Genomic DNA, 18888 nt, shown 5'->3' on the forward strand with positions numbered 1-18888 from the left:
AGGAGTGATTTTCAGGAAATTGCAAAGACAAAGCCTATTACAGAAAAATGGATGAAAGACATGAAGCTGAAGCCAATAATGCTTTCCTTGCCTCTGACCTCCTTAGGGAGTTCAACAGTCACCTTCTAATTACTAGCATATTGGACACAATTTTCAAAAGACACAAAGTGACTAAGGACCCTGATCTTAGCAGTCTTCCAGAAGACTTGAATCTTGCAGTGTTGGGGAACAAGTGGAAGAAACAAAAAAAAAAAATGGAAGTGGAAGAAACATTTGAAAGTTTGATTAATTAACACCTACAGTCTTCAGCCTTTTCCAGGTGAAAGACCATTAAGTAGTTGCTCTCTTATAATTGAAACCAAGTAACAGATGCCATTCCTCATGGGTGAAAGACACCAAAGGTGAAAGCAATTAAATCACTGTTACATTATACCTGTTGGTGAAACTGATCATTCACTAGTAGCTTTATACATGCAGCTTCAGTAACAAGGTGTACAATATTTACAAGTATGGGCAATTAAACTGACATGGCAGTGGCTCCATTAGGCTACTTTCCCTGAAGATGAGGAGTTTCATTAAATCACAGTTATATATAGTGATACAGCTGTGAGGAAGAAAAAAAAAAAAATCAAAACAAAAACATAAATTGCTTAAACTCTTGTATGGAATAATAATATGGAGACATATCTGTAAAAACATTCACATTTGATGGTTCAGAGAATATTTAATTTTGCTTGATTTATGTAATCATTTTTAGTCTGTCAGTTAGAAAATCCCTTTGGTTTTGATATGTAACTCTGTGGCTCCTCTGTCAGTGAGGTGAAATTTTCTTTGCTCATATCTTTCTGTAGATACTATGGCATTGATAATGGGGAATGCAGCCTATTAATTTTTTACCACCTGTTTTTGTTATTCAGGATTTTGCCTGCTTTTATAGATCAGTGTGTTGCTCACTTACCCTAAATGACTGAGAATTTAGAAAATAAACCACTAGTCAGCAAGTGCCCAAATCTACAGATGTGTGAGCAAAACTAGGAAATGAGAACACGTACCATGAGCTGACATTCATCTTGACAGCCACACTGTCTTTGGCTTCATATTGGCTTTGTGAACAAAGGAGCACTTGGTGCACAGTGAATCCCTACAGAAGGTAAGTGAACTGTTTATCTCTTTTTTTTCCATCTTAGTTACATCTGTTTATATTCTTACAGCTTATGGAAAAACTTGCTGTAATTTCATAACATGACTTTTAAATCTATGTGAATATTTCTATTTGTTCTCTTTCTGCATTTTCCTCAGATCTCAAAATATTGGAAAAATTGTCTGGCAGCATATAATAGTATTCAGAAGAAAATTCACAGAGTTAGCACACACATTTTGAAATGATTAAGTACTGTACACACAAATGAAATAATATCAGATTATCATGGTAATTGTTATACATATAGTACTTGATACTTTCTTGTAACTTTTAGGAAGGTTGCACTCCAGTGTTTCCTTGATTTAGCTCTTGGAGTCAGTACTTATTTGTTAGGGAAAATGATGGTCACAGTTTTGTAGGGTTATATTCTCCTGACAATGTCCCTTTTGTGACATGTACTAAAGTGAAGCTATATGTATGAGGGAAAAGTATGAGGGAAAGGAAGGTCTTGAAGAATTAATATTGCTTTCTTAATCATTACTTGGCACACTCTATGAAGTACTTTAACATTACTACTTCCACATTTTATAGTTTATCATTTATTATTTTCCAAACCAAATACAATCCTGAATGATCTATTCACCAAAACCTTTTCAATTATTTATTTACATGAGAAAACATGTTTTTCTGAACTTCCTTTGATGGTGGCTGCTCATCCTGTATGAGATAAGCAGTGTTAATCATGCTCACCTCTAGAAAAATAAGACGCTGAAAGCCTGAATTACCTTATCACTGTGTTTCCTAGAATAAGAGTTTCTAGAAACCTCTCTTAGGCAAAGGTCCCAAATAAAACAAAACAATAAAAATCTTCCATAAGTGTAGGCTGGACAGTAGAAAGGACTGAATTATCCTTCTGTACTTTGTAGTACAGAGTAGAAGTCCAGTGTGAGGGAGCCTGTAAGCTCTGATTTTATTCCCTTTGATTATTTACAGTGTCATTTATAGTGATCAAGCGTCAAGTCTAGTGTTTGAATGCTTATCACTAGGATGATTTAAATCTACTAAATTATAGGGTTTGGTGGCTGTTTTGCTGTATGTTGTTTTTTTTGTGTGTTTGTTTTGTTTTGGTTTTCTTCCTGTCCTTGAGCAGACAGACAGTGATTTTTGTTTATATTTATTTAATGATATGCAGGAAAACTATGTCAAATTTTGTTTTCTACATTGTATCCTGAGGGTAGCAAGATTACTGGTTGTTCTGTGTTCTGGTGCTAATGACTTGCCTTGGTGTAGACATGACACTGACAAGCTTTTGCTAGGAATGCCTTATCTTAAGAGTCTACTGTCAGAAGTAAAAACTCCATACTGAACCTCGAAAATATAATGTTGGTTTACTTGACAATAATGAGCTGATAAAATTCTAAAATCAATATTCAGATTGACATAGTGTCTCACACCAAACAAGAATTATAATTGAAAATTTACAGCCGACCTACTTTTCTAGTTGTAAAACTCATATTAGAATGGCCTGAAGCATTTTATTTCCAGATTCAGATTACCATCAACTAAATAGGTTGTAATCCAGCAGGATGTAATATGAAGGAAGTGATGATTCACTGTCGGAATCCAATGAAATAGTATAAAGGTATCTCGTTGAAACATCCAGCTAATGTTTTCTTAGCTTACATAATATGTTATTAAATTCTTACTAAGTCGATGGGAATTCAGAGTCTGATGAATGTACAAATGTTATATCAGCTACTTGAAATGGTACTTCGCAAAAGCTACGTGACATCCAGAGTAAGTTCCTGTCCAGCATTTTACTTGTCCTTTTACTAGCTCTGACTCCTAAATAGATGATAAGTAAGTATCTACCTTCACTATTTTTTTATTTTTTTTTCAGGGGGGGAGGGAGAGAGATAAGCAAGGTTTGGGCTTTAAAAAAAAAAAAAAAAAAAAGGAAAAAGTATCTTTGCAACACATGTACAGTAAGATGCAAAGGTCTTTTGGATAAATAAAAGCCAAATGTGTTACACTTAGTCACATTTGTCTCTTTTCTGTCCTTCCAACTGGCAAAATCTGCTCCTACTCCTGCCCTGGCCCCAAAGAAAAAAGAATCCCCTGGACTTTTCTGTGGTATTTATAGATGATCTAAACCATATAGAAAATTTATTGTCTTCAAGATCTCCAAGTCCTTAACCTTTTCAATGTTGAGAAGATAGAAGTAATGAATGAGCTTTAATTGTAGCCTACAACTTGTTGTAGCCCACTCTATCTGAAAAGTTACAGCGACAGCTATCTGACAGTGTTATGCTTAAGATCCTGTCAACACTGGCACTGTAAATCCCATTTGTCTGCTCTTTGGAACTTGGCCATAAAAATGTGCTTCAAAGTGAACCATGCTGTGCATGGCTTTAGACTAAGAGCTTTTCCCTTTTCTTCGTGCACACTTTAAATTAAATGGGCTTTCAGTAAGCAAGAATAAAAGAAAGCTATACTTAAGAAAATAGAAGTTCTCAGAGTACTTCATTAATTTTGTCTTTATTGCCCAGCCACTAAAGAAATAGATGAGATAAAAGCATTAATTTTCTTTCTTTCATATCCTGCTTCTCTTGCATATGAGTTTATTTATCACTACCATCGTTCAGACATGCAGTATCTCTTTCCTTTCCTAACTCCCATTTAATGTGTATTTTTTCATTTCATTCTTTCCACACTTTGTCAAGACCTTCTGGGGTCTTCCAAATGGCTTCCTGATTATATTCAGTTACAGTTATACTGCTTTTTTAGTGGAAAACCTGACAGGTCTTTAACTGCTGCTCTTTATTTATTTTTCAGTATTTCAATTAATCTGGCTTTTTACATTCTCACCTTCCTACTGTCTACTGTCATTGCTAAGCCTTCTCATTGCAAAGCAAATAAGAGTTGTTGGTATCTTCAAATCTTATCTATGTATTTTTATGAGATGTAGATTAGCAGTAGTTGCAACAATACCTTTACCTTGCTTTTCCCTTTCTTGGGGTTTCTTCTTATTTTCAATACACCATCTTCTGTACAGGTATAGCTGTTCACAGGAAAAACTCAAAATTTTTCATATTACAAGCATTAATATAACTTCTTTTCCTCATTTCTCCCAGTGAAAGACTCAGGTCTCAAAGAGATTCCAGGATACTCTTAAGAGCCTTTCTTAAAGTTGTTATTATAGTCTGATAGGGATACATATCACAGTAGGCAACATATAAGAGGAAAATAAAAAGTTTTACAAGAAAATACAGAAATAAAATATAAATTAAAATGAAAATATCAAATTCAAATGTAGGTGAGGTATAATTTCTATTTAGGCAATGTCACTGAAAAATTCCTCAACATATTATTTATATAAAATAACTCAACAAGTTGCTTATGAACCCTTATATTTGACACAGGAACCACAAGTGGGGTTTCAAACCTGTGACTTTCTTTAATCAGGTTAGGACTGATTAACCACACTATGCATCAGCACTGAAGCCTTTTATATCTTCTGCATATATCTTGTGTGCATATCTGTGAAATAATAGAAGTCTTTGGGATCTGTCAGTGATTTTTTTACTTACTATAAACAAATCGCATCTCTACTGTTGCACGTATGGGGAGGTGAAGGAAGAGCAGAGGAATTAAAAAAAATAATAGTAAAAATAGAAAGAGGGACTTGGAAACGTGAACATTCAACATTCAGGGGAAAAAAAAATCATTTGCTCACTAACTACATGCATTTGAACAACTTCCTAGTGCATAACACAGCTAAAACAAAAAAAGATAATCTTTAGAAATCCTAATATTTTATAAAAATATTTTATTTGTTCTTCAAATCTAGTGTGCTTTTGCTCAGTGTATTAATATCCAGGTTTTCATGAGAATGTGGAAATCCACAGAAATCCAGTTCTACCAATGATTCTTGTAGTGGCCAGATGTTATCTTACCTCCTGTGCCCATGTTTATAAAACAAACCTGAATACATCTGATGACTTTCCATTTACATATATCACACACAGTGTATCTTCATTGCTTTACCATATAAATGCATTATCTGAATAGCTGTTAGAGATTAAGATTTAATCTGTGTCATAGTTTTGGCTAGGACAGAGTTAATTTTCTTCCTAGTATGGTGCTGTGTTTTGGATTTAGGATTAAAATAATGCTGATAACACACATGTTTAGCTGTTTCAGAGCAGTGCTTGCACTTTTCATCTTGTTATGCTGCCCTTCCAGTGAGGAGGCTGGGGGCGCGCAAGGGAGGGGACAGAACCAGGACAGGTGACCCAAAGTAGCTAGTGGGGTATTTCATGCTATATGGCATCATGCTTCACAGTTAATATGTGGGGGCTGGCTAGAGTGGAGGGGACCGTTGCTCAGGGTGAGCATTGGTCAGTGGGTGGTGAGCAACTGCACTGTGCATCCCTTGCTTTGCACATATTATTATTTCTCTTTCTTTTCTGTCCTATTAAACTATCTTTATCTCAACCCACAAGCTTTTACTTTTTTTCCTGATGACTCTTTCTCCCATCCCACTGGACGTGGGGGCAGTAACTTAGCACATTACTATGTGGTGCTAGGCTGCCTGCCGAGTTAAACCATAGGAATATGAGAAGTTTTTTATTTCTTATATATGTAAAACATAGTAATTCTGACTACTGGCAGGACTAGTTATTAACCCAAGTTTTCAGAAAATAGACTTTATTTAAAATATTTTCCTAAATAACCTTTCTTTCAATGATCATAAGTTTGGTATCTATGGTATACCTAATGCATTTTGCTAACCAAATGTTCCGGTTCTAGTGTCAATTACTAGTAACAGTACTGCATGTTATAACTACAAATTAATACCATCTGTCAACAAGATAAGTATCAAGCTGGGTTTTTCAAACAGGTTAGTTTTTCTCTCACTAAAGTATGTGCAGAAAATAGGCTTTCGGAAAATAAAAGGGAGAGGCCAATCTCAGTAACCTAGTTATCAGTACATTATGAATAAAAAAGGAAAGGTAGAATTCTGCCCCCAGCAGATATATAATTACATAATAGTATAATTAAATAATGCATCAAGTCTGCCTCTATAGGTTTCTTTTACATTTTTTTTCTTTTTACATGCATTTTTTTTCTTTTACATACTTTTTTTTTATAGGTTTATTTAAAAAAATAAAAAGTGCTTAGAACCATTACAAATGTCTTTGTGTTTAATAAAGGTCAGATGTATACCAGTCTAATTTCTTGTGGCTATTGGATGGCTTTTTAAAAGTTACATTTGGTGTCATTCAAATTTTGTCTGAAAACAGGAGTAAGCTACCTACCAGCAAACATCTGCCTTATCTAGTGTTGTGCCCTATCAGAGTAGTGAATTTTCTCAGCTGTAATGATGGAAAGAGATACTGCAATGACCAGAGATGCTGTTAAGGTGACCAGATACTTTCATGTCATCCTCTGCACTTGGTTATACTCAGGCAAATATTTTGTTGAAGGGGCCATAGGAAGGTTTAGTTCTACATGCAGGTGGGTTTTGTTTTTTTTTTTTGGTCGATTTTTTTGTTTGTTTGTTTTCCTTTTTACTATTTCTGTTCTACCAAGTCTATCATTGAATATTCAGATGATAAATCTAACAACATCATTGTTTTGTGAACTTTCTCCTCTGTCTGCCACTATCGTTGGTGACTGTTTTGCACTACTTTGTGATACCTGGCTTAGACAGGTACAAAAGTGAAGTTATGTTTAAGAACCAAACCAAGAACTCTTAAGTCATTCTTGTTCTCTATATTTGAAGAAAAATCAGAGTTATGTGTTTTTGTTTTTTTTTTTTTTTAGGTGGTGCTAGTACAGAACCTTGAATTTATGAAGTATTGAATGATGTTTCTGAATAATAAAATATATTAAAAATTCCTGCAATACTTCAGTATTGCAATACTACCTTTAATAAACACAAACAACAAAGAAAAGAAAAATGGATTTTTCCAGGTACCTGGTAGTGATCAGAAAAGGTCAAATCTGGCTTCATCATGCTGGCTGCTAATGTCTGTGAAAACAGCTTTTGTCTCCATGCAGTGGTAGAAAGCAAAAATAAATAAATATAAAGAATTTGGAAAAAGAAGATTTCTTCAGACTTCTGTACTTGTCCCACAGGAATCAATCAGAATATAAAAGAATGTAATATTCTTATCACAATTCTGCATTGTGCATTAATTTGAAATGTAAGGGAGCTTTCTCTTCATCTGAAATGAGATATTTAATTTTACAGTTCCCAGTTTGGCAACAAAAAATGTTTGTCCATTGTGATGTCAAGACAGACACCCCCAAATTTTATGTGAAGGAGTAATCATAGTGGAAGTGCCAAGGCCTAAAAATGTTCTTCTTTCTGGCCTCATAAGCAATAGTTTATTTAACTACAGTTTGCCACTTCATAGAAGAAAAGATTAGTGACATCATACATCACTAATTATATGGCTGAAGCCCCAAACACAGTGAGCCAAATTAACTTTCAGTGTAGAACCTACTGACTCCAGTGTGCTACTTCCTGAGGTGGCAGAGGCTGAAACCACAGAGGAAGTTTTGATTCTAGATCCCCAAAGAGTGGTGGGTCACAATTCAACTGTTATCCCCTGCTGATTTATCAGAAATTGTTTTCAGGGAGTTCAGCCTTTCTTGGGAGAGGATGATTTTTGATTCTGTGGTAATATTATAGTAGGTATTAAAAATATACTCAGCAACATATCTTAATGTTCAAATGAATTTGCTGGCTAGAATTTTCTTTCTTTTCTTAATTCATAACCCAAAGCAAATGAAGATATTTGGATGTTCTGTCTGTGAAAGCAATCAAGCTGAGAAGCATTATGTTAGTGCTGGGAAAAAATGTTTTTATTTAAAACAAACAAAGAAACAACAACAACAAAAAAAAAACACACCCATTTTTCTATTCTGAAATATAAGAATGCTCTGCCAAATGACAGTGAATCTTTAAAATGCTTTGGATTTGGCATTATTCCACTTTTTTGTGCCATTATTTGAAATATCAGTTTTAATTTACAAACTTAAATTTTACTTGTTAGATTACTGTTGTAATCATGATAGCTATCATTGGGTAGAGACAGGTCAATAAAATAACCTGGAGAACCCATAATTCCTGATTTTTCAGTGAAAAAAGTCTGTGTTGGATCTGGGTTGAATCATTTACGTATGTCACTCTCCTTTCATTTTCTTTTTTGTCTAGACCATTATTATTCTCTTCCATAAATTAGCTTAAGTTACATTTCCCAGCTTACTTCTTTTATTTGGAAAAAAAAAAAAAAAAAAAAAAACACACCTTTAAACTCCTTAATACTCACTGATGAGATAGCTAAATCTATACTGTAATGTCCTTGATTCTAATGAAACATTAGTTATACCTTCTTGTTAACAATACTTTTATTCTACCTCTCCATGCCTTTTCCTTATCTTGTTATTTCCTTAAGTCCCAGCTACAGGTAAGATCCCATAACTTCAATTGGAAAAATACCTCTAAAGCAAATTTTAGGTGTCCCGGAAAAGTCAGAAGGTTCTTACTCAATAAGGTTAGCATTTTAATAATATTTTTTTATTCATTATTTTAATAATTAAATACACAGATTAAAATATGTGTAAATATATAAAAGCTTAAGCTTATCTAAAGCTTAAGTGAAAGTTTACTTTGATGAAATGCTTTATTTCAGTTTTATTTAAATAATAGTATAGCTTATTCAGTTTGTCTTCCCAAAAATGCTAACCTTACCGTGGAACTTTCTGATAAGGTAATACTTAGATCATATCTTTGGCAACATATGTATTACATGTATATTCAGTTATAAAGTTAATATTCAAGATTTATAGTAAAGACTGAAGTATTTTATTCAACTATTATTAGAAGGGAACAGAATTAAATGTATTTTAAATCAAATTCTAGCTTTAACTCTTCATTTATGGACACACATATATATTAGTCAAGCTGTTTGAAAAATTATTTCCATACTTTTTCTTATAACTTTATTAATGTTTTCCTGTACAAGAATTAAAGTATTTTAAATGTTTATACACCCTTTAACTTTCTGGGAACAAAATATTTCTCTGTAGGCACCCATGTTGCTGTTAGTAATGTCTAATTTTGTTCCACTGTGATGGTGTGTGTAACTTGAGTTTTCATCTGGACTAAGCACACATTTTTGATGAATTCTTCTGAAAAGTTATCATTTAAAATTCTGTTCACTTGGAGTTAACACTGGGCTGTGGTGGTTTTACTCAGCTGGGCAGTCGAGCTCCACCACAACCACTCTCTCACTCCCCCTCTCCTCAAAGAGGAAGGGGGAGAAAATACAACACAGAGAACTCGAGGTTTGAGATGAGAAAGGTTTAATTAAAGGGAAAGGGAATGGGGAGAAAAAGAAATAAAAGAACCAATAAGTCCATGCAGAAGCACAGAGAGAGGAAAAAAAATAAATATTATTCTCTACTTCCCATCAACAAGCTATGTTCAGCTGCGTCCTGGGAAGCAGGGCCTCAAAACACGTAGTGGTTGTTCAGGAGGAACAGCCCCGTCCCCCACAAGAGCCCCTTTTTATTGCTGAGTGTGACATCAGGTGTTATATAATATCCCTTTGGTTGGTTTAGGTCAGCTGCCCTGCTGGCAATGTCCCCTTCCCATCGCTTTCCCACCCCCAGCCTGCTGGCTCCTGGGGGCTTGGAGGGAGTCCTGATGTTGTGCCAGCACTATGCAGCAATAGACACAACACTTGAGTGATATCAGTGCTGTTCCAGCTACAAGTGCAGAGCACAGCACTGTGTGGGCTGCTGCAGGGAAAAGATGACTCCAGCTCAGACAGACCCAACACATGGGCTTGTCAACAAATGAACCTGCTGAGGACAGGGAAGAAGACAATGGAATGTAGAGAAATGACAACCCAAATTTGAAAATCTCAAAAGCTCTTTCATTTCCCAAGGCCTTCCAATACCATTTGTAAAGCTACATGGGAAACGTCTGTAAACAGACACAGCAAGAACGCTGAAGTTGTCACTTATTTAACCAAATCTATGCAAAAGACATCTGAATACAATCATTTAAAAACAAACTAGATTCAAAACTTTCATAAGTACAAACTCAATCTATTCTTCTTGCAGAGATGCTCATGCCATGTGAATATTCAAGTGCAAGTTAGTAATGCTGTATGGTGATTTTTGCATCTGCCTGTTTGTATGATGCAGTTGTATTGTTAGATGCTCACGGTAACTTTAAAAATATATATATAATAAAAAATCCAAGACAAATCTGTAAGCTTAAAATACTTATATACAGACCCAATACAGTATTTCTGAAAGAACATATCTATTTACATCATTGGAATGTACCTACTTTTCTTAAGGTAGAAATAATTTTATAAACGCATATTGTAACACTCAAAATCCAGTACATTCCTAGGTAGATCTGTATAGCCCAGGTACATATTATCATTAGCAGTATTCACCAAAACATATCAACTTCATCCCTGGAAAAAGAGAAAAGATAGGGAATGGAGGAGAAGCAATATTGCCCCTGCTCTATTCCTCCTTCCTGCAGTCACACCTTTAATAAACCAAGACAAAATTAGAAAAATAGGCAACCACTATCTAATCATTTAAAACTCAATGTGCTTTTATAATGAAGAAATTGCTTTTTTCTTTCTCTTGCAGGCTTTCTTTCACTCTTGCTGATTTATATATCTCTCATCAGTTTAGTAAATGCCATTATTTTCTTTTACTGTGAAGTTGCATTGTTTTGGAGGGGGAGAGGATCTCTCATTTCTAATTGATGCTGTAGAATATAGAATTATAGAATTACCTAGGTTGGAAGAGACCTCCAAGATCATATAGTCCAACCTCTGACCTAACACTAACAAGTCCTCCACTAAACCGTATCACTAAGCTCTATGTCTAAGCTTTGTTTAAATACCTCCAGGGATGGTGACTCAACCACTTCCCTGGGCAGCCCACTCCAATGCCTAACAACCCTTTTGGTAAAGTTCTTCCTCATGTCCAACCTAAACCTTCCCTGGTTCAAATTTAGCCCATTCCCCTTTGTCCTGTCACCAGGCACATGGAAGAATAGACCAACCCCTACCTCACTACAGCCTCCTTTAAGGTACCTGTAAGAGTGCGATAAGGTCACCCCTGAGCCTCCTTTTCCCCTGACTGAACAATCCCAGCTCCTGCATCCACTCCTCATAAGACTTGTTCTCCAGAACCCCCACCAGCTTTGTCCTTCTCTGGACTCGCTCGAGCACCTTGATGTCCTTCTTGTAGCAAGGGGCCCAAAACTGAACACAGTGCTTGAGGTGCGGCCTCTCCAGAGCCAAGTACAGGGGGACAATCACTTCCCTAGACCTGCTGGCCACACTGCTTCTTATACAAGCCAGGATGCTGTTGGCCTTCTTGGCCACCTGAGCATACTGCTGGCTCGCATTCAGCCAACTATCAACCAATACTCCCAGGTCCTTCTCTGCTGGGCAGCTCATCTCAACCACTCATCTCCCAGCCTGTAGCACTACTTGGGGTTGTTGTGCCCCAGGTGGAGGACCCGGCACTTGGCCTTGTTGAACTTCATACAGTTGATCTCAGCCCATCAGTCCAGCCTATCCAGATCCTCCTGCAGAGCCTTCCTACCCTCAAGCATATTGACACACGCACCTAACTTGGTGTCATCTGCAAACTTACTGAGGGTGCACTCGATCCCCTCATCCAGATCATCGATAAAGGTATTAAAGAGAGCTGGCCCCAGTACTGAGCCCTGGGGGGCTCCACTAGTGACCAGTCTCCAGCTGGATTTAACTCCATTCACCACAACTCTTTGGGCCTGGGTACCCAGCCAGTTTCTAACTTAATGAAGTGTACGCCAGTCCAAGCCAAGAGCAGAGTTTCTTGAGGAGAATGCTGTTAGAAATGGTGTTAAAAGCCTTACTCAAGTCAAGGTAGACCACGTCCACAGCCCTTCCCTCATCCACTAAGTGTGTCACTTTGTCATGGAATACTGAATGATGAAATAAACTTTGTGTGAAAGATCTCTATGAATAATGGATTAGTCTTTGCTTAAACCATATAGATTTTATTTGTTTTATATTAACTTATTACATTTGATCTTTTGATACTGCGTCTGCATCTTCCTTCCTCCTGTCCCCTGGAGAATGGCTTCTAATAAGCCATTTCATAAAATCTGTTTGTTGTTGTTGTGCTTTTTTGTTTCTTTGTTTTGGTGGTGGTGTTTGGTTTTTGTTTGTTTGTTTGTTTTAATTTTTTAACTTCCAGATCCAAGGAAAACACTTTGTTATTGTAGATGTAGCATGTTTACATCCCCTGGATTGGAACTGCTTAATATGGAACATTTTAAATTCATTTGTATTTATATCAAATATCACCTTATTTTTAAAACTTTGTGTGTAACTCATAAAACTTACTGCTGCATATCACATTTGATGTTTTATGTACCCTTTCTGATTTTTTTGTAGGCCATGTTGTGCATTTGTCTGCACGTTATTGTCTGAACAGTAAAATCATTACTTGATTTTACTCTCCTTATCTGTTGTGAAGACAGGATATGCTGCTACAATTTTAGAGAATTGATGCACACGATCCTTTCTGAACGTCACAGAGGCTTGTGGTTGAGCCAGAAACTAAAATAAGGTCTCAGACATTTTCAAATCCAATTTAATGAGTTCACTAGTTCTGATGGCCAAACCACCTCCACTTAGGGATAGGAACAGTATATGGTATGATACATGGTAAGAATGTATGGCAGCTATGTGAACCATAGGAGGTTTTCAGCTGTTCACTCAGTACAACTTAGTGTTTGGAAGAAGCCTGCCTACTGCTTGTCAAATGGGTACCCCATTTAGGAAGTCTCACTCTGCTTTCAAAACATAACCGCTTGTTAGACTGTGATTCTCTTTCGCTGTGCTAGTCCTCCTGGCTTTCTCCATCAGAACGATCTTCCTTTAGCACGTATAGCCCACCTGTCTTCTTCAGCTGTCCTTGAATAAAACAAATGCAAAAGCCCCAGTGATGGTCATGGAACCTACTATAACTGTTCTCTGGTGTTTGTCTTTTTCCTCTTTTGTGGTAATACACAGAACATATACTGAGTCCATCTAATCCATTAAATATTATTTAAATAAGCTAAGCTAGATAGTTTGAATTCAATATCTGGATATTTTCATGTGTTTTTCACCAAATATTTTCATCACAAGGCCTGTAATGTAGAGTGGTATGAATGTGGAAAATAAAATAATAACACGATTTCATGAGAAAACAAGAAAATCAAATTATTGAGTCATGAAGTGGATGTAGTACTAAACAAATAATTGCACCAATTTCAATAACATATTCCAGTGACTGGTACAGTATTGGGGGGATAGGGTTTTTCATAGGAAATTTGTTAGGTCAGACTTATAATTAAATATACATATAATTAAATAATTAAAAATACATGGCTCATTGCATGTGTTATGCATGGCATTTGTTTTCAGTTTTGCAGTATTAGTTGCAACACAGACTGAAAAATCCAAGTGCATAAGAAATTCTTTCTTTTGCTTTCTTTTGCTTTCTAGATGGGACACATCTCAGTTAACGTAAAAAAATTTACTTGCCTCTGTCTTTGAAGCTAGTTGCCATTGGTGTTATGTTCATCAAAGAAATGATCTCTTCTGGGGTACATCTGATACTACATCACACTGTAAGAGTGCCTCTTTCATTCTGCTAATTATAAAGACAACTTTCAGGTAATAAGTTCAGACATTGATGTCTATTTAGTCCTTTGGTCCTAAAATCTGTGCACTTCAAACAGATAGATGGATGACTGCCTTTAAGTAGCATGTATAAGCCAAGGTGATAGCTTGGTATTTCTTTGCTCCCATGGAAAGGAAATTTGTGAATCATATCTGCCAAAGCAATGGTTAATGTGTAGGGAGAGTACACCTTCTTAAAAAATGAATGTCTTTTTTTTTTTTTTTTAACTTTGTTTTATATTCTTCATATTTACTTGCATATATTTTACTTCAAATGATCTGGGATCCCAATTTGAAATTAATAAAGAATATATATATATTGTGGATTCCAAGGTGGTGATCAGAAACAGTAAGGTGGTGAGTGAGAAATGGGAACACATGTATATAAAAACACTGATATATTCAGTTCTGTTATAGCACTGTACAGATAACACAGGGTATCTTCTTGCATTGCATGATACATGAGAACACAAGGAGAGGTGGTCTTTTTAGACTGTTTCAGCCAACGTTGTTGAAGGTGCAATTGCAGTCAGCCCTTATGCTAGTTATACAAAGGAAAAATCTAACTCTTAGATTACAACCTGCTTCAGTCTTGTAAGGATGCAGTAGTACCCAGCAATAATATTGTTGCACCTCCCCTTAAAATTGTCTGTATGTGTTTCTCACCCCTTCTTTTACTCCTTACTGCCTACTCTCTCTACTGTCTGTTTGAAAAGATTCACAGGGGACATAAAACTATCTTCCTGCTGTTGTGTTTCCAATTCTTATTCCTGACAGTGACTTCTTTCACCTCTCTCTATACTTCCTCTACCTCTCTTTGGTTTCAAATATCTCCCTACATGGTCTCTTCTTCCTTTTTGCCTCTTCAGGGAAGACTGGGCACTTAAGTGTATCAGCCTGATGAGTTAGCGCATAAGCCTGGAGAAACCAGGAGTATCGGATACTAGTCAAAGCTCTGTGGCAGTATGTGATTTCTTGCCTTTCAAGCCAAGAGAATGTGCAAAGACAATAGGTGCTAGACCATAATACACACTGATAATGACTTTCCAAAGTAGAACCATAAGAATAAAGTTTATTTCTCTAAGTTTTATTTCTAGGGCTTTTTTTTTTTTTTCCAATTTCAAAGTTTTATTTTCCTTTCTTATTGGACTGTGTGAGGGAGAGAGAAAAAAGGAGAAAAGAGAAGGCAAGCAAGAAAGCAAAAGGGGGCTGGGGAGTTGTTTCCAGACAGAGATTCCATAGAGTGGGAATTCTTTTCCCAAATTCACATAGCTGTCTGAAGATAATGAGGTAGTTAACAATACTTATCCGTTGTTTCTCAGTATCCCAGGTAGGAACCAAACAAGCTGAAATACATTTTCAGTATTCTGTGAGCTGCTGTATGCTTGCAGCTTTTTCTTTCTCTCTCTCTCTTTTTTTTTTTTTTTTTAATTAAAAAAAAAAAAGCCACGTATGCATTTAATTCCCTAAATGCAGTCTTTGAAGTGTACCTGAGGAAATGCATATTTTATCTAATATATTAGCTCAAAAGCTATCATTGGAATAATTAATTTTATTTTTTTCACTTCAGATTATAGTTGTTTTGTACATCTGTGTCCAAAGTGCATAGGAAAATCAGTGCCTTATGCATTATTTATATTGAGTATAACACCCTGACATACAGTACACAATAAAAAGATAAGTCATTAACCCTGCAATGATATTTAGAAAAAGATTATACATATTAGACTAATACTAGATAATAATAACAATGCATTTCTAATTTTTCTCTACAGGGTTCTTACTAATGAATAATCTGTTTATATAAAAAAAAATAACAGAATTGTTCTTCACATTTTAGCAAATCTGCTACCACAACAACACTAAAAGGCTTATAATTGTACCTGTTTGATAGGATGTGAACTGAGCTACAGAAAGGTTGTGACATGCCCAAGATTATGCAAGTCGGTTTGAAGAGCAAGAACAGAACTCAACTGGTAACACAGTCAGCCCTGTCTCTCATTTTCTTCCCTGCTGTGTCCCAGCTGTCCTAATATTTGAGATAAATTGGAGCCTGGAAGAAACACAGAGTTTTAAAGTGAATGTGAATGGGATGTGATGGATATACAGAAAGAAAACTGTTTGAGGAGCAAGCTGAAATTATAACTTTATTTTCATCTGAAGAGAGTCATCTTCTCAATCTTGAGAAAATGTCTTTCCCATTCCATCTTTCAAAAGCAAAGCAAAACATCTAGAGGAATACTTCATTTAGCTTTTATTTGAGTGACAGATCTTTGTCTTCTCTTTTTTTGATAAGACTTTCATAAAGTCCACAGCTGTAACAGCACCTAAAAGTGTCCCGAATATTAGCAGAAAAAGGAAAAATCTCTCTGCCTCATGTTATGTTCCCCATTCTCAGAGGACAAAACTCATCCATCATGTCTGCCATAAGCCTCAAGAAAAGGATGCTCCAGTGCAGCTTCACAGGAAATGTTATCTTCTTCATGAACAGCCACTGTGTGACTGGACTCAGCTGCTGGGAACCATTCCCCTGTCTTCCAGTTAGGTAGGAGCCATCATGCTATGCAGCAGGTCACCATTCTTTCCCTCTGTCCATGAGTCTAGCATGTTACAACTTTCTATTAAAGATATAAGGTAATATTTAGTTGGTAATATTTAGTAAGGTAATAGTTACTCTCCGTTGCTAGTGGAGAGTAAGAGCTGTTCCTGACTTTGAGGCCTGGATTCAGACTTCATTTCACATTATTGACACTTAAATTATTTGCTGAAGTTCTGAATGCAGAAACTGGTCAAAATGGAGGAATATACTGGTGATGAACTAGCACTAAATTAGTCTTCCACGAAGATAATGGGTTTTAATCAAAATTAAGTATTATAAATTGCTACAGTAGGGTTAAAATAGTGTTGCTAAGTACTACTCAGAATAAGTAGAGACATAAAAGTGTGACTGCAACAGCCAGAACTGTATTCTAATTAGGGAAAGCCAGTAAGTCAAAACACTGATGATGTATCAGAGCTCCATAAATTGTTCTACTCCATAAATAGATTGATTTGCTAAATAAAATACTATTACTACATCATCCCTGCTTCATCTTTCACTTCTGTTCTTCCCACTTAGAAATTAATCGTTGTCTTGGTTTAAGATTTGTAGTGTCACTGACAAATGTTAAAAGCCATTGCAATGACTGAGGACAACCAGTTACAATTGCAATTTTCTTATGACCTAGCTTTTCAGAAATGTTTTTCTTCTCTGGTGCAAATAAGCTTGCACAACAGTACTTTTTGCAGGGTCATGATTTTTTGTTGTTGTTGTTGATGTGGTTGTTCAGCTCTGATACCTATAAAATTATTGTTTTGAAACCCTTATCATGTTACAAAACATTTATGCAAGAGGAAAACAACCATCTGTAGGTGCAGGTAAAAGGTAGTAATGTGCAGGTAATAACAATGTTAAACAGCCACAGTAGTCTAACTGCTAAATATGGTCATATAACTGCAATTCTGTTTGAAGTAACATTGTGATATACATTTGTTGCATAGTTATAGAAGTTTAACTTCTACATGAGGTCTGTATGGATTCTTCTTTTTTCAATGCTGCTGAAACCAATACAGAATGCAATAGGCTTTGGATAGTAAATTAGATATTCAGAGAGGAGGAGATTTGTAGTCATTCCTGTTGATTTATGTAACTTAACAACTAGGAGAATGAAAACAGATTGAAGGCTAGGGAGAAGCTATAACTGTATAAAAGAACATAGCTGTAGCTCAAAATTCAGGGGGAAGCTATGTTGTGAAATTTTATAGAGGTCTCTGAGAAAGGAGCAGACAGCCAAAACAGAACTAAAAGACCAGTTCATTATGATCCCCTAACATTATTATTATTTTTTTTTTTTTAAGAGTATTATGATAGGTAGTATACTACTTTAAAACAAATATAAAAGTATGCTGTAAATTGCTGGTGAATGCAAGAGAGGTGATGTAGCACTTTTTCAGAGCTGGTAGAAAAATGCAAAACTTGTAATCTAGTGTGCTTGGTTTGTGGTTAATAGAGATATAGTTAAAATAAACTCCATCATATACATATGTTAAAAGGAAAAGACATTTCTCTATCATGGTTGATAGGGTAATCTTACCACTACAATTTATTTTTTTTTTCAAATGTCCGTGTTTTTTTTTGAGAAATGTATAATTTATTTAGTTCTTATAAAACTTCAGTTTTAAAACTCCTTCTTTTTACCAAGAAGGATGAAACAAAAAAAAAAAAAAAAAAAAAAAAAAAAAAAAAAAACCAAAAAAACCACTTCTAAACAACGTTTATACTTTTTTTCTCTTCTCTAGAGAATTTTTTTTTCTACCATATAGCTGAATTTTCAGAATTGTAATACCAAGTGTGCTTGATATGTGAGCTGAACACAATGTAGTTAAAGCCATTAGTAATTAGTATCTTTTGTAAAATCATGCAGTTGGAATTGACAACGTGGTCATAGGAGAACTTCTCATTTAATTTCATGGTTATGCAAACAATAGTATTAATCTCTTATGAAAATCTCTTTGCCTTCTTTCTCATTTTCCCTTATTTTAGGGTTTGTGAGTAAGGAGGTTGGTGGTGGTTTGTTGTAGTTGTTTTTTTTGTTTTGTTTGTTAGTTTGGTTTGTTTGTTTGTTTGTTTTCCTTCAGTTTGCCATCAGAAGGCATACTACTAGCATTTTTGCTTCCCATTCCAAAGAAGAAAGAATAATAATTTTTAAAGCAGCATGACTGAATTTCATTTTCAAATTTTACTAAAAAAGCCAGCACTAAGGTGCTGTTTTGAGGTCTTCCTCAAAACAAACTCACTTTGTAATACTCAGAGTGAAACTATAAATCATGGATAAATCCTATGTCTTCTGTAGTTTTAATTGGTAAATCAAACCAGGCTGTAGAGCTTGTCACATTAAGTTATTTTCTGTATCAACTTTCCCTTGCATAATT

General features: G+C 35.5%; 1 long non-coding RNA gene across 2 annotated transcripts; it reads left to right on the plus strand.

The window, feature by feature from the left end:
* The first annotated feature begins 446 nt into the window (after positions 1–446).
* Positions 447–16927, plus strand: LOC311442107. Of its 2 annotated transcripts, none has more exons than XR_014696446.1 (4): positions 447–490; positions 918–1150; positions 13741–13911; positions 15812–16927. It is a non-coding gene; the product is annotated as an uncharacterized lncRNA (long non-coding RNA). The 2 variants fall into 2 exon arrangements; XR_014696447.1 differs by lacking the exon at positions 447–490 and adding an exon at positions 518–819.
* The last annotated feature ends 1961 nt before the right edge of the window (positions 16928–18888 follow it).

This window comes from Aythya ferina, assembly GCF_964211825.1.
Source record: "Aythya ferina genome assembly, chromosome: 1".
In the NCBI taxonomy this organism is placed as follows: domain Eukaryota; kingdom Metazoa; phylum Chordata; class Aves; order Anseriformes; family Anatidae; genus Aythya; species Aythya ferina.